At 49.5% G+C, this 20849-nt stretch overlaps 1 protein-coding gene across 6 annotated transcripts in view; it reads left to right on the top strand.

Moving 5' to 3' along the window:
* PATJ (PATJ crumbs cell polarity complex component) overlaps positions 1 to 20849 on the top strand; it is a 1201300-nt gene that overhangs the window by 811695 nt on the left and 368756 nt on the right. The window lies entirely within an intron of this gene.

Below are 20849 nucleotides of genomic sequence, written 5' to 3'. Positions count from 1 at the left end.
CGTATCTCTACATGTGCCAACAGTCGTGGCTCAAGTCATCACCCTCCCTTTCAGTGGGAAGAGCCTGTTTAATCACCCAAGGGAGGCTGTCCTTAAGTAGTAAAAGAGAAACCTGGTCACCGCCAAATCTCCGATCTCATCTGAGTTTTACGGCTGATGCGTCCCTCTTCTTGCAGTCATTAATTTGCCATTTGCTTGCCAAGAATAGGGAATCCTTTAGCTCCAAGGTCGCAGCTGGAACATCCCCTTCCTCAGGAACACTGGCATATGTAGAGGATATGTGTCACAGAGAAGACCAAGTCTGTGCATTCAGCCTCTCTTGCAGCCAAATGTTTACAGGACCTCACTTGGTATCAGGCCTCTTTTTCTGTAAAAGTTTAGAGTGCACAATCCTTAACCACTATTGGTCACACATAACCAAAAAAGCAGAAGTCCCACTGGTGATGAACAACATTTTCCATACTCACCAGTTTCTAAGGCGTCCAGATTCCACTCTGTATCCCATGAACATATGAAGAATCCTATTAGGCTGCTATAATGGACAATTGAGCTAGCGCAAGAAATGAGAGAAAGACAATAATACCACTATTTTCTTATTGTCTATTTTTATGTACTCCTATTATTGGAATGTCGCAAGTTCCTCAGTTTAACAGAAGGAAACTAATTTCAAGTTAAGGAATGCCATATGGTTTTTCTGCAGCCCTTTGAGTTTTTACTAAGATTTAGGTCCCAGTGGCAATCTTTTTGTGCCCACAGAAGGCTTATTGATACATCCGTGTTTCGATTGCCCAGCACTCGAGATCCTTACGATCTTGCTCACTCCATTCCTACTTTGTGCCATCCACAAGGATTCTACAAACATTATGAACTTGAGCTCAAGAAAGACCTTCTCTACCCTAAAGAGAATAATTGCCAAGAGCCAGATAGTGGATCATTCATTGACTCAGAAGACTATCACAGTCTCGTGGTTCTGGAGAATTCTGGAATTTCAGGCTTCCTGCGGCCATGTATCTTCTTCCTGTGCAAAATTGGCACCAGCTACTAGACTGCCAAACATAAAACATCATTGTGTGGTCATCCTTTGTACTGACCTTGCCAATAGTGGGCACATGCTCATAACCTCTTAGTATGATGCTCTTTCTCCCTGCCTGCAACTCACGGATACTGCTGACTTTTCAGAGTATAGTTGGGAGGGAGCTTTATCTAGCAGTCTGCTGGTAGTGGCTCTTTTGGAATGGTCTTTACAGCATGAAATATCTTTAGGTCTCCCACATTGTGAGTATTGATTCTAGAGTGGGGACAACCTGATCAAGTGTCCCCACTTGCCAAATGAGTGAAGTTCTTGTCTCTGTTTCAAAGACCTGGGGGTCAATTTCCCATTAATGGGTTTACTATTCACAGAAACACCAAGTGCAACCATGCTCCAGTACCTTAGGGTCGATTGAGTTCACGCTATATAAAAATGCCCTGAAAAAATGTATTGTGACTTGTGTAATGTAACTGGTGCTCAAGCAAATCGCTCTAAGAACTGGAGGTTGGTCGAGTTCGTGCTATCTAAAAATGGCCCAAAAAAAATAATACTTCAATCACAGCGTTAGCAGCGGACGGACACTAGTTTATATAAAGCAATCTGCACTTGGTCCATGCACTAAGAAAAGGAAGTGACGCCTTGCAAAATTGACCATTTAGAAGGCAGCAAAGAACAGTGAAAAGGATGCTAAAGAATGTTAGGTAATGGGCCGGTTCTTTAAGGCAGAATACAAAATACATTGCCAAGCAACAACAGCGCAGTTGTGCAGTGTACTGTGTTCATCTGAACTTCTGTACAAATCTCTAATGTGTGCATTCATGGCTGTCCTGTGGTGGGAGAACGCATGGATATCTCTGCACATCGTAGATTTTCAATCCTACTCCTGCCCACCCTGCATACTCCAGTGAGGTGTGCCTATGTCGAACACTCCACTCACGTACACCTGTCGGAAATGTTCAAATGCACATTTCCCCCCACACTCGGAAGCCATTTTTTCCCTTGAAGAAACCCTTCGCCTGTCCTATAATCAACTGATGGGTGTACTTCCTGTTCACAGGAGCCAGTTTGTGGGCGTTTCCGAGATGAAAACCTCTGAGTTTGTGGGCGGCCAGTTTGATGAACACCCACCTCACATTCCTTTATAATAGCTGCGCAATGGAGGACTGCCATATTAGGGATGTGTGCCTGGAATTGACCATTGATCTTGGTTCTCTGAATCAGGAACTGCAATTTTTCTCCAGCAGATTCATGTTTTTTGAGAGAGTATATTTCAGTTTACGGGCCTAAAATCTTCGCGGACTGGGTAAAGTAGGTTTTCCTTGATGAGACTGCGTTACAAGGCTACGCAGAGTGATTTGCTTATACTTACTGCTAATGGACAAAGCAATTTGGCATTTGGTGGGGGCAGGTTGCTTTAAGTATTACGATTTCTATTAAGCAAGACTCCGAAGGCAGCAGCAGGGCATTATTAAAGATTAGCTGCAAAACCACCCTTTTGTTGGAATGCAGAGGTGGGGGCGCCCTAATGGCGGCTCTGAGGACACTGCTGTTCCGGAAGAATTACCTAGAGGTTGTGGAATGTGAAGGAAAAAAAAACAATTGCAGAAGGAAACTGGAAGAAATATTGTGATATACTAACCTGAAGCAGTATATCCACGATTCTTAAATGCCATAATGTTCAAATGTAAGCAATCCTTGTACAAATACAGAAATGTAGTTAAAAGGCACCAAATGCACATTTTTGTCGTCAGTAAAATTAGCATCTAGCAGACTCTTTTTAATGGCAATCACAATATATTTTATATATGTTTTTTATATAACGTGCAGTGCAAGCTGGAGACTTGAAAGCTTCTTGTGTCGTGTTTTTAAGATAATGTATTGGAACTTTTAGGATAATGTAGTGTCTTTTTTCGTTTTACGGTATACAGCCAATTTAAAATTTGTGCTACTTTTTCTCTGACAACTTTTGCCCTTCAGAAGTATTCACGTTAAAATTTAGCTCAAGTCTCCCAGAGAAAGAGGACTGTGTTTCTTCTGCTGAGGCGCAGCATCCTCAGTAAAGGTCAATACATATCGATCTCTGATAATCATGACAGTAAGACAATCACTTCGGCAACTCATCATTGTGCTGCAGTTCACCGGTCGGCTTCCTTCATGTAGCTGCCTGCAAACCTTGATAAATTAGCAAAACTATTCTTCGTTAATGTTTTGGTTTGAAAGAAAGGTTGTTTGCTTCGCGTTGACTAGCAATCACCGCAGGGGTTGCTTTTACGTGGGACTCACATCAGTGCACGCTGTTAAATCTCCTACTGATTCTGGCAAACAGTCGGAAGATTATGTAAAGTAAATTTAATTATTTGCTGTGACAATTCCTCAAGGGCAGTGGCACTTTTTGCTATATAGCTACTGTATGTAAACACGTTTATTCTATTGATTACTACAGATGTTTCACAATATCACAAATAAAAGAAATATACATAAATTTGATGAGGAAAGGCAAGGAACCAGCTGACCCTTTTGCTCCAAAATTTCAAATTTCGCCACCTTCTTCCACCACAAGATCAAGGAGATCTATGACAGCTTTGCAGCACAAGTCCCATCCACCCCACCTGCAACCACCTCACCCAGTGACTCCAGTCCAGACCCCGTCAGATATTATCCAGCTGGACCACCCTCACCACTGACAATACCCTCTGGATCATGAAGAGCATCCACTCCAGAGGCCCCTCGGATCCCTGCCCTCACCACATTAAGCACTTTAACAGTGCTGGCACCGCCATTGCACCTGAACTCTGCTGCATAACCAACTGCTCCATCAAATCCACCACCTTCCCGGAAGACGAAGCACACAGAGATCACCCCCCTGCTAAAGAAACCCTCTTCTGACCTGACGGACGTCAAGAACTACAGACCCAACTCGCTGCTCCCCTTCCCAGCCAGTCATTGAGAAAGCTATGAACACTCAGCTCTCCGAGTTCATCGAAACAAACCACATCCTGAACCTCTCCCAGTCGGGCTGCAGAAGCAACCACAGCACTGAGACAGCTCTCCTCGCTGCAACAGAAGACATTCGCACCTTCCTCGACCGAGGCAAAACTGCTGTCCTCATCCTCTTGGACCTCTGTCACCTTCAACACCGTCTCCCACCACACTCTCTGCGATAGACTCCACGACCCCGACATCTGTGAAAAAGCCCTATTATGGATCTGCTCCTTCCACATCTGGCGAACACAGAGAGTTAGACTTCACCATTTAACTCAGAACCTACAGAGATCTGCTGCGAAGTGCCTAGGGGATTCTCCCTGAGTCCCACCCTCTAAAACATCTACATGGCCCTGCTTGCAGCCATCGTCAAAAGCCACGGACCCAACATTGTCTCCTACGGCGACGACACCCAGCTGATTCTCTCCCTCACAGACGAACCCACAACCTCCAAGAGCAACCTCCGCCTGGAATGACTCCTGGTGGCCTGCAGCGCTTGGAACAACCCCCACATACACAGACCACGCACAAAACCTTGGCATCATCCTGGACTCCTCGATCTCAATGAACCATTAAATCAACGCTGTTTCCTCCTCCTGCTTCCACACGCTCCACCTGCTTGAAAAGATCCCTGCCGAATCCAGGAAAAATGCACTTGTCAGCAGCAGACTCTACTATGTCAACATACTCTATCCTGGCACCTCCCAGAAACTCCTAAAGAAAATGCAGAACATCCAGAATGCCTCCACCAGACTCAAACTGAACATCGCAGCCACATCACCGGCCACCTGTGAGACCTTCAATGGCTACCTATCAACAAAAGAATTACTTTCAAGCGCCTCAAGCATGCCTACAAAGCCCTCCACAATGCCGGACCTGCATACCACAAACACGCCTCTCCTTCTACACTCCCACCTGATATCTCCGCTTCACCCAACTGCCTCTGGTCACCATCCCAGGGATCCTCGAAGCCATGGCCGGAGGAAGATTCTTCTCCTACCTTACTGTGAAGACCTGGAACTCCTTGCCTCAGCACCTCAGGCAGTTACCATTGCTGCCGCAATTCAGGAAGGACCTCAAGCCCTCACTCTTCAACTAATCCACAGATCCACCCTCCCCCTACCCCTCCACCCCACTAAGTGTCTTGAGACCCTCATGGGTGAGCAGTCACGCTGTATAAAAACCCTATTGATTGAAATCTGCGGGGCCTATTCAGAAAGGCATTTTCAAGTACGTAAGATAATACTACTATAACACTCTTTTTCATACTTTTACATGGTTTTGTAACTTGCCCCCCAAAACATCTATATCTGATAGAGACTTCTAGTTGCAGATTCCTTACCATAGAATGTTCCCCCACGCATCAGACTGGATCCAGAGATGTTTTCTTCGAACAATACCCCTGAGCATCGGCAGGTGGCGTCGGTGAACTCCGTGGGCGTCGTTCACGTCGCCGTGATGATGTCAGGATTAGTACATAGACGCCGCCTCAGTGCAGTGACGTCGGTTCTTTTCTTTCCGTGCCACGCCCTGATCTGGAGATAGCTATGTTGGTCTCTTTTTGCCCGATTTCGACATTTTTGACGAGTATTTTGGTGAGTTTTTGGTGCATCGAGATGTCCCCGAAGACCGGTTTCAAGCCGTGCGAGGACTGTCACCGAATTATGTTGGTGATGGATCCGCATCGGGTCTGTTTGTGGTGCTTGAAGCGTGACCCGAAGTTGTGCTCCAAGTGCCTGGCCATGCACCCGAAGGCCTTGAGGGAGCAGTCCCTCTAACTCATAGTGGCCCGGAGCTCGACTCCACCTAGGTGCCGGTCTCACTCGAGGGGAAGGTCTCAACACCGCTCGCGTACCTACCATGATTCTTCTTCCTCCAAGTCTTTGGGCACAAGTAGGATGAAGAAGTCGTCGTAGCGGTCCCGCCACCCTTCGACTTCACCCCGTCGCTCGGCTGGTGCGACGAGGGAGGAGTTTCGACCCTCGAGGCCTTGCCCGGGTGCTGGTTCGATTGTCGACTCTCCCAACATCAGTAGTGCCCATCATTGACATCGACCCGATCCTCATCCCGACGACTGAGTCGGAACCACGTCAGCCGAGGCCATCTCTGGCTTTGATGGGCCTACTCACCCCAGGTCGGATTTGGACCCTTTTCCTTATGGTCCGAATTCAGGGAAGGATTGGAGGGTTCCCTGAACCATTATGAATACCAGGATGACCCTACTTCGGACTGGGCGCAGGAATTGGGCGAGGCCAGTGGCCTGGACACTTCTCCAGACGCTGGCTTGCTGTCTTCTTCCGTGGCTATGGAGGAGGGAGCGACTTATTCTATTGGTCAGTAGGGCGGCTGAGGTCCTTGGCCTTGAGCTGCCTACTGTACAGGTCAGGTCAGATCTCCTGACGGAGGTACTTCAGCCGCGGGCTTCCACATCTGAGCCCCTTCTGCTATTCAATGAGGCCCTCACCTATGTCCTCTTGTGTACTTGGTCCAGACCTAACACAGGGGCTCCTGTGAACAGGACTATCGCACACCACCATCGGCCTGCCTCGAACGACCCTAAATTCCTGTTCCAACACCCCACGCCCACAAGTATTGTCATCCAGGCTTTCCTCTTCGTCAGACTCATTCTTTTCCGCACCCCTGGATAGGGAATCAAAAAGACTGGAACAATTTGGGAAGATGTTTTCTTCTTCCAGTCTCGCACTGCGGTCCGTGAACACTGAGTGTTCCTCTAGAGTGGCCGCTATACCCACTCTCTGTGGGATATGGGCACGCAAGTTCTGCCGCAGTTAGCGGAGCAGGCCCGTGCTATTGTCTCCCAAGCTGTCAACAATGGGAGAGATGCAGTGAAGTTCACTATCCGATGTGGGCTGGACACAACAGACTCTCTTGGCAGATAGGTTGCTACGACGGTGGCCTTGAGACGCCACGCCTAGTTGCTTACTTCTGGTTTTTCGTGGGATGTCACACAGTCTCTTATGGACATGCCCTTTAATGTCTCCTGTCTCTTTGGAGACAAGGCGGTATCAGCCTTGGAGAGGTTCAAGGACTCCTGGGCTAAGCGCTTGGTCCCTTGGCCTGTCCGCTGCCCCTCGCCTCCAACAGTACGCCTTATGCCCCTTTTGTGGCCATGGAAGGGTCTCCCTGTTGCGTCCCCAACCCACCAACTGTGCCAACCATGCTGTTCAGCCGCTGCGTGGCCGGGGACGTGGAATCCCACGTGAGACAGGAAACCAAGGTCTGACCAGTCCACCCCTGCCGCAGCCTCCAAACACTTCTAGTGCGTCCCCTCACTCCAGTCCAGTTTTCGGCAGGATTCGCCATCACCTTCCCCACTGGGAATCCATCACTATGGACAGGTGTGTTTTGCGGATAGTTCGAGTGGGCTATTCCCTCCCCTTAGAATCTGTCCCACCAGCCCTGCCTCCTTCAGTCAGCCATCTTCCGGAGGATCATTTCACACTTCTCCGCCAGGAATTCGCAGCTCTCTTGGCCAAGGGAGCCATAGAGGAGGTCCCTATGCCAAAAGAAGGTCGTGGTTGTTATTCCTGCTTCTTTCTGGTACCAAAAAAGGAAAAAGGCTTGTGTTCTATCCTAGACCTTTGGGACCTCAATTACTTCCTCAAGAAGGAGAAATTCAAAATTCTCACCCTGGCTCAGGTCCTGTCTGCCTCAGACCCAGGAGACTGGATAGTAGCATTGGACTTGCAGGATGCTTATTTCCACATTTCGATCCTGCCTGCCCACAGATGTTACCTGCTATTCGTGGTAGTTCACGAGCACTATCAGTTTTCCGTGCTCCCCTTCGGTCTTTCCATCGCCACTCTGGTGTTCACGAAAGTGATGGTGGTGGTTGCTCCTCAACTGTGCAGGTTAGGGGTCTCAGTCTTCCCCTACCTCGATGACTGGCTGTTGAACGTAGACTAGCCCCAGAAAGTCGTCTTCCCCCTTCAGACTATGGTGAGCCTCCTACAAACGCTGGGGTTCACTGTCAGCATGCCGAAGTCACACCTGACTCCCTCTCATACACTTCCTTCCATGGGAGCTGTTCTGGGCACAGTGCAGTTTCGGGCTTATCCTCCTGAAATGCGAGTCGAAGATATTCAGGTTATGATTCTGATCTTTCGGCCTTTGTCTTGGGTTTCGGTGAGACTGACACTGAGGCTGATGGGCCTCGTGGCCTCCTGCATCCTGCTAGTAACACATGCCAGATGTCATATGCGGGCTCTACAGTGGGACTTGAAGTTCCAGTGGGCGCAGCATCAGGGAAGTCGCTCCAATATGGTCCAGATCTCAGAGGGGACTGCGAAAGACCTGCAGTGGTGGCTTTCAAATCCGCTTTGGGTCCATAGCAGATCCCTCTCCCTTCCCCGGCCAGATCTATCTATAGTGACAGATGTGTCACTTCTGGGGTGGGGCGGCCACATGGGAGACGCAGAGATCAGAGGCCTCTGGTCTCTGGCGGAGTCTGGGCTCCATATCAATCTTCTGGAACTCCGAGCGATCAGGCTTGCGTTGAAAGCATTTCTTCCCTCTCTCAAAGGGAACGTAGTGCAAGTGTTCACGGACAACACTACTGCCATGTGGTATGGCTACAAACAGGGCAAGGTAGGATCCTGGACCCTTTGTCAGGAGGTACTACGCCTCTGGACATGGCTGAAACATCAGGGCATTACCCTGGTGGTTCAACATCTGACGGGCTCGCTGAATGCCAGAGCGGATGAACTCAGCCGTCGAACCACAGTCGATCACGAATGGCGTCTCCATCCGGAGGTGGAGCAAGCTCTCTTTCAGCACTGGGGAGAGCCTTGGTTAGATCTGTTCACTTCTGCAGAGAACACGTAATGTCAGCTGTTCTGTGCTTAGGAGTTTCCAAGGTGGCACTCGCTCTGAGATGCTTTTTGTCTCGAGTGGAACTCCGGCCTCCTTTACGCCTTCCCGCCTTTACTGCTTCTGCCCAGAGTTCTCAAGAAGATCAGGAACGACCGGGCCCAAATTATCTTGGTGGAGCCTGATTGGGTACAGAGAGTATGGTATCCAGTGCTATTGAGCATTGTAGGGAGCTGGCTCTCTGGAAACTACATCAAAATGAGATATAGTGAGTCCAGGGGTTCCCCAGAGGCTTGACAGAGTCAATAATAGATAATACTAATGCTCTATTTGTGGTAGCTTGGTTGAGCAGTTAGGCTTATCAGAGGATTGTGTTAACCATTTGTTGTACACACAAAAGCAATAGAAGAAACACACACTCAGTGACTTAACTCCAGACTAATAGGATTTTATATAGAAAAATATGTTTTGTTAGTTTATTTCTAGAACCACAAGATTCAGTTTGCAGGTAAGTACATAAAATGTAAGGTATTTTGCATAGTTATAATCAGAACTTTGAATGGAATCAACATTTGTAGGAGGCTGGCCTGGCTTGTAGTGGGTACCAGAGGTCCTTACACCTTGTGCCAGGTCCAGTTGTCCCTTATTAGTGTAGAAGAGGTGTTTCTAGCAGCTTAGGCTGATACAAGGTAGCTATGGCAAAGCAGCTTAGGCTGAACTAGGAGACATGTAAAGCTCCTACTATACCACTGGTGTCATATGCACAATAGCATGATAAAACACAATACACAGAAGTACTAAAAATAAAGGTACTTTATTTTTATGACAATATGCCAAAAGTATCTCAGTGAGTACCCTCAGTATGAGGATAAGATATATACACAAGATATATGTACACAAAGCAAAATTATGCAGGTAATAGCAAGAAAAGTAATGCAAGCAGTGTAAAGTTACAGTAGATTGCAATAGGAGCACATAAGTATAGGGGCAACACAAACCATATACTCCAAAAGTGGAATGCGAACCACAAATGGACCCCAAACCTATGTGAGCTTGTAGAGGGTCGCTGGGACTGTAAGAAAACAGTGAGGGTTATTAAAATAGCCCACCCCAAGACCCTGAAAGGTAGGTGTAAAGTGTACCTACTACCCCCAGAGAGCACAGAAGTTGTGATAGGTGATTCTGCAGGAAGAACAAACACCAGCAATGCAACAGTGGATTTCCGGACCTGAGTACCTGTAAGACAAGGGGACCAAGTCCAATAGTCGCGACAGTGTCGAGAGTGGGCAGGAGCCCAGGAAATGCCAGCTGAGGTGCAAGGAAGCTGCCACCTGTTGGAAGAAGCTTGGAGTTCTGCAAGAAAGAAGAGGACTAGGAACTTCCCCTTTGGAGGATGGATGTCCCACGTCGCGATGAAGCTTGCAGAGATGTTCCCATGCAGAAAGACTGCAAACAAGCCTTGCTAGCTGCAAGGGTCGCGGTAGAGGTTTTTGTGTGCTGCTGTGGCCCAGGAGGGACCAGGATGTCGTCACTTGGATGAGGAGACAGAGGGGGCACCCAGTAACGTAGGGAGCCCTCACAGAAGCAGGCAGCACCCGCAGAAGTACCTGAACAGGCACTTAGAAGAAGAGTGAACCGGAGTCCACCCGAAGTCACAAAAGGGAGTCCCACGACACCGGAGGACAACTCAGAAGGTTGTGAACTGCAGGTTAGAGTGTCGGGGACCCAGGCTTGGCTGTGCACAAAGGAAATCCTGGAAGAGTGCACAGGAGCCGGAGCAGCTGCAAATCACGCGGTACCCAGCAATGCAGTCTAGCGTGGGGAGGCAAGGACTTAACTCCACCAAACTTGAACTGAAGAGTCACTGGACTGTGGGAGTCACTTGGACAGAGTTGCTGAGTTCCAGGGACCACGCTCGTCGTGCTGAGAGGGGACCCAGAGGACCGGTGATGCAGTCTTTTGTTGCCTGCGGTTGCAGGGGGAAGATTCCGTCAACCCACAGGAGATTTCTTCAGAGCTCCTGGTGCAGGGAGGAGGCAGGCTACCCCCAGAGCATGCACTACCTGGAAACAGTCGAGAAAGCCGTCAGGATGAAGCAATACAAGGTTGCTAGTAGTCGTCTTGCTACTTTGTTGCGGTTTTGCAGGCGTCCTGAGCAGTCAGCGGTCGATCCTTTGGCAGAAGGTGAAGAGGGAGATGCAGAGGAACTCTGGTGAGCTCTTGCATTCGTTATCTGGTGAGATCCCCAAAGCAGAGACCCTAAATAGCCAGAAAAGGAGGTTTGGCTACCTAGGAAGGAGGATTGGCTACCAAGAGAGGTAAGAGCCTATCAGAAGGAGCCTCTGACGTCACCTGTTGGCACTGGCCACTCATAGCAGTCCAGTGTGCCACAAACACCTCTGTTTCCAAGATGGCAGAGGTCTGGGACACACTGGAGGAGCTCTGGGCACCTCCCCGGGAGATGCAGGTCAGGGGAGTGGTCACTCCCCTTTCCTTTGTCCAGTTTCGTGCCAGAGCAGGGCTGGGGGATCCCTGAACCGGTGTAGACTGGCTTATGCAGAGATGGGCACCATCTGTGCCCATCAAAGCATTTCCAGAGGCTGGGGGAGGCTACTCCTCCCCAGCCCTCACACCTATTTCCAAAGGGAGAGGGTGTTACACCCTCTCTTAGAGGAAGTCCTTTGTTCTGCCTTCCTGGGCCAGGGCTGCCTGGACCCCAGGAGGGCAGAAACCTGTCTGAGGGGTTGGCAGCAGCAGCTACAGTGGAGACCCCGGAAAGGCAGTTTGGCAGTACCCGGGTTCTGTGCTAGAGACCCGGGGGATCATGGAATTGTCCCCCCAATGCCAGAATTCCATGATCTTAGACATGTTACATGGCCATGTTCGGAGTTACCATTGTGACGCTGTACATAGGTGGTGACCTATGTACAGTGCACACGTGTAATGGTGTCCCCGCACTCAAAAAGTCTGGGGAATTTGCCCTGAACGATGTGGGGGCATCTTGGCTAGTGCCAGCGTGCCCACACACTAAGTAACTTTGCACCCAACCTTCACCAGGTGAAGGTTAGACATATAGGTGACTTATAAGTTACTTAAGTGCAGTTGTAAATGGCTGTGAAATAACGTGGACGTTATTTCACTCAGGCTGCAGTGGCAGGCCTGTGTAAGAATTGTCAGAGCTCCCTATGGGTGGCAAAAGAAATGCTGCAGCCCATAGGGATCTCCTGGAACCCCAATACCCTGGGTACCTCAGTACCATATACTAGGGAATTATATGGGTGTACCAGTATGCAAATGTGAATTGGTAAATTTAGTCACTAGCCTGTTAGTGACAAATTTGGAAAGCAGAGAGAGCATAACCACTGAGGTTCTGGTTAGCAGAGCCTCAGTGAGACTGTTAGGCATCACACAGGGAACACATACAGGGCACATACTTATGAGCACTGGGGCCCTGCCTGGCAGGGTCCCAGTGACACATAGACTAAAACAACATATATACAGTGAAATATGGGGATAACATGCCAGGCAAGATGGTACTTTCCTACAACATTGTATACAGTTTAAAAAAAAAAAATTACAAAAGGCTATTTTAAAAGTAGACAGTGCAATTTTCAGCAGTTCCCGGGGGAAGAAAAGATTGTACAGTTTTGCAGGTAAGTATTCAACTTACAGTTCCTATCTCTGGGTTTTAGGTAGTCTGTCATTGGGGGTTCAAGTTAACCCCAAACACCGACCACCAGCAACACGATGCCGGTCAGGTGCAGAGGTCAAAGGGGAGCCAAGTTAACGTGGGCTCCTATGGAGGTAGGGGGTACTTGGAATCCGGTCAGCCAGCGGGTAAGTACCCACAACTCGGAGGGCAGAACAGGGGGGATTAGAAGAGCAGAGGAGGGGCCACAAGTAGGCACCAAACACACACCCTCTGTGGTCCAGGGTGCAAACAGGATGTCAGGTTTCCAATGCAGGTCTATGGGGAGACCCCGGGGGTCACTCAGAGGCTGCAGGTGAGGTCTGGGGGAGTTGATGGGGGGTGTAAGAGGTTGTCTCAGCCCCACCACTGGTCGGACAGGTAAGAGGGCTACCTGCTGGTCGATGCTGCATCAGGGGTTAGGTTCTCCAAGGCCTGGAGGCTGCGGGTGCAGTGAGTCCTTTAGGCGTCGGATAGCTTCGTCCAGAGCTTGCGGTCAGGGGGATCCTCTAGATTCTCTCTGCAGGTATCGTCGTTGAGGTTTGGAGGGGTCAACCCAGGGTAGGCTCTTGCTCCCAATCGCCTGAGGACCCTTTCTTGCTGGATAGACCACCTGGACACGGGCCGTGGGCGTCTGGCGCACAGGGGTCAGGACTCGCGTATCTGGAGTGAGGTGGGAGTCCTCAGCTGTAGGTTTCTTTGGGACAGAGCCGCTGTAATCTGAGTTCTTGGTCCTTTTGGGTGCAGGGCAGTCCTCTGGAGTTGGCCGAGGTTGCTGGGCCTGCTGGATGTGTTGCTGGTCTTCTTGCAGGTTCTTTGAAGCAGAAGACAGGCCGGTAGGGCTGGGGCCAAAGCAGTTGTCGTCTTCCTTCTTCTCTGCTGGGGTTTTCAGCTTAGCAGTCCTCCTTCTTGTAGATCACCTGGAATCTGGTGAGATGGGTTCAGGGAGGTCCTTTAATCCTAGATTTAGGGGTGTGTTGGGGTAAGAGGGCAGTAGCTAATGGCTACTGTCCCTGAGGGTGGCTACACCTCCCTTGTGCCTGCTCCCTTTGGGGAGGGGGCACATTCCTATCCCCATTGGTCCCTGTTCTCCAAACCAATATAGAGGATTCTGCAGGAAGGGGGTCACCTCAGCTCTGGACACCTTAGCAGTAGTCCTGGCTGGGGTGGTCACTCTTTCCTAATTTTCCCGCTGAACTTGCCACCAAAAGTGGAGCTTTGTCTGGGGGGTAAGCATCTCCACTAGCTGGAGTGCCCTGGGGCACTGTAATCCGAGGCTTGAGCCTTTGAGGGCCAGGTGTTACATTTCCTGCAGGGGGAGGTGTGAAGCACCTCCACCTTGGATAGGCTTTATTTCTGACCGCAGAGTGCATAAAGGCACTCACCCCATGTGGTCAGAAACTCATCTGGAAGTGGCAGGCTAGCACAGACGGTCTGTCCTACACTAGCAGTTGGGCTAACATACAGGGGGCATCTCTAAGATGCCCTCTGTGTGCATTTTTCAATAAATCCCACACTGGCATTAGTGTGGGTTTATTGTGCTGAGAAGTTTGGTACCAAACTTCTGAGTATTCAGTGAAGCCATTATAGTGCTGTGGAGTTCGTAATGACAAACTCCCAGACCATATACTTAATAGGGCTACACTGCACTTAAAATGTCTAAGAATGGACGTAGACACTGAAGAGGCATATTGCTCATGCAGCTATGCCCTCACCTGTGGTATAGTGCACCCCGCCTTAGGTATGTAAGGCCTGCTAGAGAGGTGACTTACCTATACCATAGGCAGTGGTTTGTGGGCATGGCACCCTCAGAGGGGTGCCATGTCGACTTTGCCTTTTTATCCCCACCGACACACACAAGCTGCAAGGCAGTGTGCATGGGCTGAGTGATGGGTCCCCTAGGGTGGCATAATACATGCTGCAGCCCTTAGCGACCTTCCCTGGCCACAGGGCCCTTGGTATCATGGGTACCTTTTACAAGAGACTTAACTGTGTGCCAGGGCTGTGCCAATTTGGAAACAAAGGCACAGTTTTAGGGAAAGAACACTGGTGCTGGGGCCTGGTTAGCAGGGTCCCAGCACACCTTCAATCAAAATTGGCATGAACACTAGGCAAAAAGTGGTAGGATAACCATGCGAATAGTGGCACTTTCCTACAAGCATGGCTACTGATCCTCCACTCAGACTGCCTCGTCGGGTGGATCTTCTGTTGCAGCACCAGAGGACGGTTCTCCACCCAAACCTGTCCAATCTCCGCCTTCATGCGTGGAGATTGAGTGACGGAAGTTGGCAACTTTTGATCTTCCATCTGAGGTCTCCAATGTTATCTTGGCAGCCAGGCGTCCCTCCACCAAAACGGTATACACCTGTCATTGGCATAAATTTGGGCCATGATGTATCAACAAATCTGTTGATCCCCTCCCTGTTCCGGTATCTGAGGTTCTTTTGTTCATAAGTTTTTTGGCCCAGCATGGCTCTGCTTTGGCACCCTCAAAAGGTAGTTATCTGCCAGTTTAGCCTTTCTTAGGCTACCTGATCGGCCCTCACTCTTTAAATCTCCTATTGTCAATCGATTCCTTAAAAGTCTCACCCATTTATTGGGACCTCAATCTTGTCCTTACTTACTTGATGTGTACTCCCTTTGAGCCAATACACAGTTGCCCTTCACGGCTCCTCACTTTCAAAACTGTCTTTCTTGTTGCCATCACTTCTGCTTGCATAGTTAGTGAGCTTGAAGCTCTTTCCTTCAAGCCTCCATACTTGTCTGTTCATCCTGACAAAGTGGTGTTGCGCACGAAAACTTCCTTCCTTCCCAAGGTTGTTACACCTTTTCCTGTAGGCCAGTCCATCACCTTGCCTACTTTTTACGCACCTCCACATCCTTCTCATGGAGAGGAGAGACTCCACTGTCTGGACCCAAAAAGAGCGTTTGCTTGTACTAAAGATTTCCGGGTGGACAATCACCTCTTTGTCAGTTATGTGGGTGCGAAGAAAGGGAAGGCGGTGCAAAAACGTACCATCTCTTGATGAGTACTTCTTTGCATCAAGATGTGCTACGCTTTGGCCAAGAAGCAACCCCCTGAGGTCTTGCGTGCGCATTCCACCAGAGCAGCTGCTGCTTCCACTGCGTTTGCAAGTGGAGTTCCTGTCCTGATATCTGCCAGATGGCTACGTGTGCATCCCTGACATGTTTGTGAAACATTACTGCCTGGACAGTCAGGTCCGTCGGGATGGCTACTTTGGTCGTTCGGTCCTGCAGGACATTCTAGTATCAATCAATCAATGTATAAAGCACGCTACTCACCCGTCAGGGTCTCAAGGCGCTGAAGGGGGGGGGCTATTGGTCAAATAGCCATGTCTTGAGGCATTTTCTGAAGGCCAGGAGGTCTTGGGTCTGGTGTAGTTGGAGCGGTAGGGAGTTCCAGGTCTTGGCGGCGAGGTAAGAGAAGGATCTTCCTCCGGTGATGGTGCGGTGAATGCGGGGTACGGAGGCGAGGGCGAGGCTGGCAGAGCGGAGCTGGCGGGCGGGGGTGTGGAAGGTGAGTCTGTCGTTGAGGTAGGCCGAACCTGTGTTGTGGAGGGCTTTGTGTGCATCGGTGAGTAGTATGAAGGTAATCCTCTTCGATACGGGTAGCCAGTGTAGCTCTCTGAGGTGGGCAGTGATGTGGTTGCAGCGTGGGACGTCAAGGATGAGTCGGGCGGAGGCGTTTTGGATACGTTGCTTTTTCTTTTGTAGTTTGGCTGTGGTTCCTGCATAGAGCGCATTGCTGAAGTCCAGTCGGTTGCTGACTAGGGGTGGGTGACTGTTTTTCTGGTTTCGACGGGAATCCACTTGAAGATCTTGCAGAGCATACGGAGGGTGTTGTAGCAGGAAGAGGAGACTGCGTTGACCTGCTGAGTCATGCTGTGTGCTGCGTCAAGGATGATGCCCAGGTTCCGTTCTTGGGTGGTGGGGTTGGGGGCGGCTCCGAGGGAGGTGGGCCACCAGGAGTCGTTCCAGGCAGAGAGGTTGCTGCTGAGGATGAGGACCTCTGTTTTGTCTGTGTTTAGCTTGAGGCAGTTTGAATCCATCCAGTCGGCGACAGCTTGAAGTCCCTTGTGGAGGTTGTTTCTTGCTGTTGTGGGGTCTTTCGTGAGGAAGATGATCAACTGGGTGTCGTCTGCGTAGGATATTATGTTGATGTGGTGGGATCGTGCGATGTTGGCGAGGGGAGCCATTTAGACGTTGAAAAGTGTTGGGCTGAGGGAGGATCCTTGAGGAACGCCACAGACGGTTTTGGAGGATTCGGACAGGTAGGGCGGAAGGCGGACTCTCTGGGTTCTGCTGGAGAGTAAAGATCTAGTATGATCTTGGTTAGCAGCCCACCTCTGAGGACGGTATTTGTAGGAAGTTGGCTCTGTGTATATACTATTTCAAAGTAATAAATAGTGTGCACAGAGACCAAGGGTTCCCCTTAGAGGCAAGATAGTGACAAAAGTAGATAATTCTAATGCTCTATTTTGTGGTAGTGTGGTCGAGCAGTAGGCTTATCAGAGGGTAGTGTTAAGCATTTGTTGTACACACACAGGCAATAAATGAGGAACACACACTCAAAGACTTACTCCAGGCCAATAGGTTTTTATATTGAAAAATATATTTTCTTAGTTTATTTTAAGAACCACAGGTTCAAGATTTGCAGTAAACACTATAAATGCAAGGTACTTCACTTAGATACTTTAGGAACTTTGAATAAAAGCAATATCCTATAAAGTCTTTGAAAAAATGGCAATAAGCTATTTTCAAAGTGGACACAGTGCAAAAATCAACAGTTCCTGGGGGGGGGTAAGTAAAGGTTAGATTGGGAGGTGAGTAAAACACTTACAAGTCTCAGTTCTGGGGCATAGGCAGCCCACCGTTGGGGGTTCAAGGCAACCCAAAGTTACCACACCAGCAGCTCAGGGCCGGTCAGGTGCAGAGGTCAAAGAGGTGCCCAAAACACATAGGTGCCTATGGAGAACAGGGGTAATCCGGTTCCAGGCTGCCAGCAGGTATACCTGCGTCCTCGAGGGGCAGACCAGGGGGGTTTTGTAGAGCACTGGGGGGGGGACACAAGTAGGCACACAAAATACACCCTCAGCGACACAGGGGTGGCCGGTTGCAGTGTGCAAAGCAGGCGTCTGGTTTCAGGTAGGTAAACAATTGAGGGACCCGAGGGTCACTCTAGCGGTGCAGGCAGGCACGGGGGCTTCTCGGGACAGCCACCACCTGGGCTAGGCAGAGGGTCGCCTGGGGTCACTCCTGTGTTGAATTTCGGTTCCTTCAGGTCCTGGGGGCTGTGAGTGCAGTGTTGGTTCCAGGCGTTGGGTCCCTTGTTACAAGCAGTCGCGGTCAGGGGGAGCCTCTGGATTCTCTCTGCAGGCGTCGCTATGGGGGATCAGGGGGATCGTCTCTGTTTACGCACGGGCTCGCAATCGCCGGTAAGTCCTCCCTGAGGTGTTGGTTCTCTAAATCTCGAGCCGGGGGTGTGAGGTGCAGAGTGTGAAGTCTTACGCTTCCGGCGGGAAACGTGAAGTCTTTGGAAGTTGCTTCTTTGTTGCAAAGAAGTAGCTGGTTTTGAACAGGGCCGCTGTTCACGGGAGTTTCTTGGTCCCTTAGTCCAGGGCAGTCCTCCGAGGCTTCAGAGGTCGCTGGTCCCTGTCGGATGCGTCGCTGGTTGCAGGTTTTCGAAGTTGGAGACAGGCCGGTAGGGCTGGGGCGAAAGCAGTTGTCGTCTTCCTCCTTCTCTGCAGGCTTGTAGGTCAGCAGTCCTCCTTGTTTCTTCAGGTTGCAGGAATCTGATTTCCTGGGATCTGGGGTGCCCCTAAATACTGAATTTAGGGGTGTGTTTGAGTCTGGGAGGGCAGTAGCCAATGGCTACTGTCCTTGAGGGTGGCTACACCCTCTTTGTGCCTCTTCCCTGTGGGGAGGAGGGGCACATCCCTAATCCTATTGGGGGAATCCTCCAAACTCAAGATGGAGGAGTTCTCAAGGCAGGGGTCACCTCAGCTCAGGACACCTTAGGGGCTGTCCTGACTATTGGGTGACTCCTCCTTGTTTTTCGCATTATCTCCTCCAGCCTTGCTGCCAAAAGTGGGGGCAGTGGCCGGAGGGGCAGGCATCTCCACTAGCTGGGATGCCCTGGGGTGCTGTAACAAAAGGGGTGGCAGAAACTGGTCAGCCTACACTAGAAGTCGGATTGGTATTCAGGGGGCATCTCTAAGATGCCCTCTTGGTGTATGTTACAATAAATTGCACACTGGCATTAGTGTGCATTTATTGTGCTGAGAAGCTTGATACCAGACTTCCCAGATTTTAGTGTAGCCATTATGGAACTGTGGAGTCTGTGTTTGACACACTCCCAGACCATATACTCTTATGGCTACCCTGCACTTACAATGTCTAAGGTTTTGCTTAGACACTGCAGGGGAATAGTGCTCATGCACATATGCCCTCACCTGTGGTATAGTGCACCCTGCCTTAGGGCTGTGAGGCATGCTAGAGGGGTGACTTACCTATGCCACAGGCAGTGTGAGGTTGGCATGGCACTCTGAGGGGAGTGCCATGTCGACTTAGTCTTTTTCTCCCCACCAGCACACACAAGCTGTGAGGCAGTGTGCATGTGCTGAGTGCGGGGTCCCCAGGGTGGCATAAGACATGCTGCAGCCCTTAGAGACCTTCCCTGGCATCAGGGCCCTTGGTACCAGTTGCAAGGGACTTACATGAGTGCCAGGGTTGTGCCAATTGTGGAGACAAAGGTACGGTTTAGGGAAAGAACACTGGTGCTGGGGCCTGGTTAGCAGGGTCCCAGCACACTTTCTATCAAAACTTAGCATCAGCAAAGGCAAAAAGTTAGGGGGTAACTATGCCAAAGAGGCATTTCCTTACAGCATTGCTTTGGTATCTTTTCTAAGGTAAGGAATCTGCAACTAGAAGTATCTATCAGATGTACAAGTTACGTACCTTCAGTAACGAAATATCTGGTAGAGACATATTCTAGTTGCAGATTCCTTACCGACCCACCCATCCTCCCCGCTTGCAAACTGATTTCTAGGAAAAGGGATTTCCCCTTCAGGTCCTTAGCTCTGGCACACCAATCTCAGTGTTCTTAGTGGCTCTGCGCTTTGGCGTGGAAAGTCGTTAAAAGAAACTGACGTCACTGCGCTGAGGCGGCGTCTATGTATTACTCCTGACGTCATCACTGCAACACCAACGACGCCCGCGGAGTCGACCGATGCCACCTGCCGACACGCAGGGGTATTGCTCGAAGAAAGAATCTCTGGATCCAGTCTGATGCCTGGGGGTAAAACCTAAGCTAAGGAATCTGCAACTAGAATATCTCTACCAGATAATTTGTTACCGGAGGTAAGTAACTTGTACAACAGGAACAAAATGAGAATAATCATATATAATTAATGCAAAGAGAAATAACTGTGCTATCCTTGAGAATTTGAGGTTTTGGGAATGATTCACAAAAGCATGTAAGAGTATGTAAAAAAAAAAAGTGCCCCTTCCTATGCTCATAAACGTTATTCTGAATCAGCCCCTATTATGCATGACCACACCAAACATATCTAAACAGCACATACACAAGATTGCACATAATGAGAAGGTAGGGCCTAGTTAGAGGTTATGGATGATGAAAGGTCAATCCTGGGCAGGACAATAATACAACTGACTTTATTCCCATTCAGTGACACAATTCAGAGTCAGAGTCTTGTCTGAATGATCCTATTGAGATCAGTCCCCTAGCTGGACTGATTTACTTAGGATCTTTCTCACCATACTCTGATTCTGAGTTGTCATTGAAGTTTACATTCATGCCAGCCCCTGCATTGTATACTTTAATTCACTTATTTACGGTCACTGCTCGTTTCTTAGAGCAGCTTTTGACACTTTGGGCGTCATTACGTGTCTGGCGGTCACTCTACCACTAGACTTGCGGATGGTGGTTGGACCACCACCGCCGCCAATGCGGCAGTCCGACCACCACATTACAAACCATCAGCTCCTCCAGGATCGGAGATCCCGGCGGTCTGGAGGTGGGAGCGTTCGTCATCTGTTAGCGTGACAAGCTAAAGTATACAAAAAAGTTAATACATTTCCAATAATTTCATAATAACTTAGTAAGTAAACACTAAGATAATAATTGTAATAATATTTGAAATGAGGTACTATAAAATGTTTATAAACACATTACTAGGAATGTTTAAACAAGTTTGGGAAGAAGAGTTTACCATCTTCAGGAAATGCTGAATCCCATGCTTCTTAATGGAACTTGGCTGAGTCCGCTAGCTGTATCCT

This window comes from Pleurodeles waltl, chromosome 4_2, assembly GCF_031143425.1.
Source record: "Pleurodeles waltl isolate 20211129_DDA chromosome 4_2, aPleWal1.hap1.20221129, whole genome shotgun sequence".
NCBI lineage: Eukaryota > Metazoa > Chordata > Amphibia > Caudata > Salamandridae > Pleurodeles > Pleurodeles waltl.
Note: the sequence above shows the minus strand (reverse complement) of the source record. Positions and strands in the feature narration are given on the sequence as shown.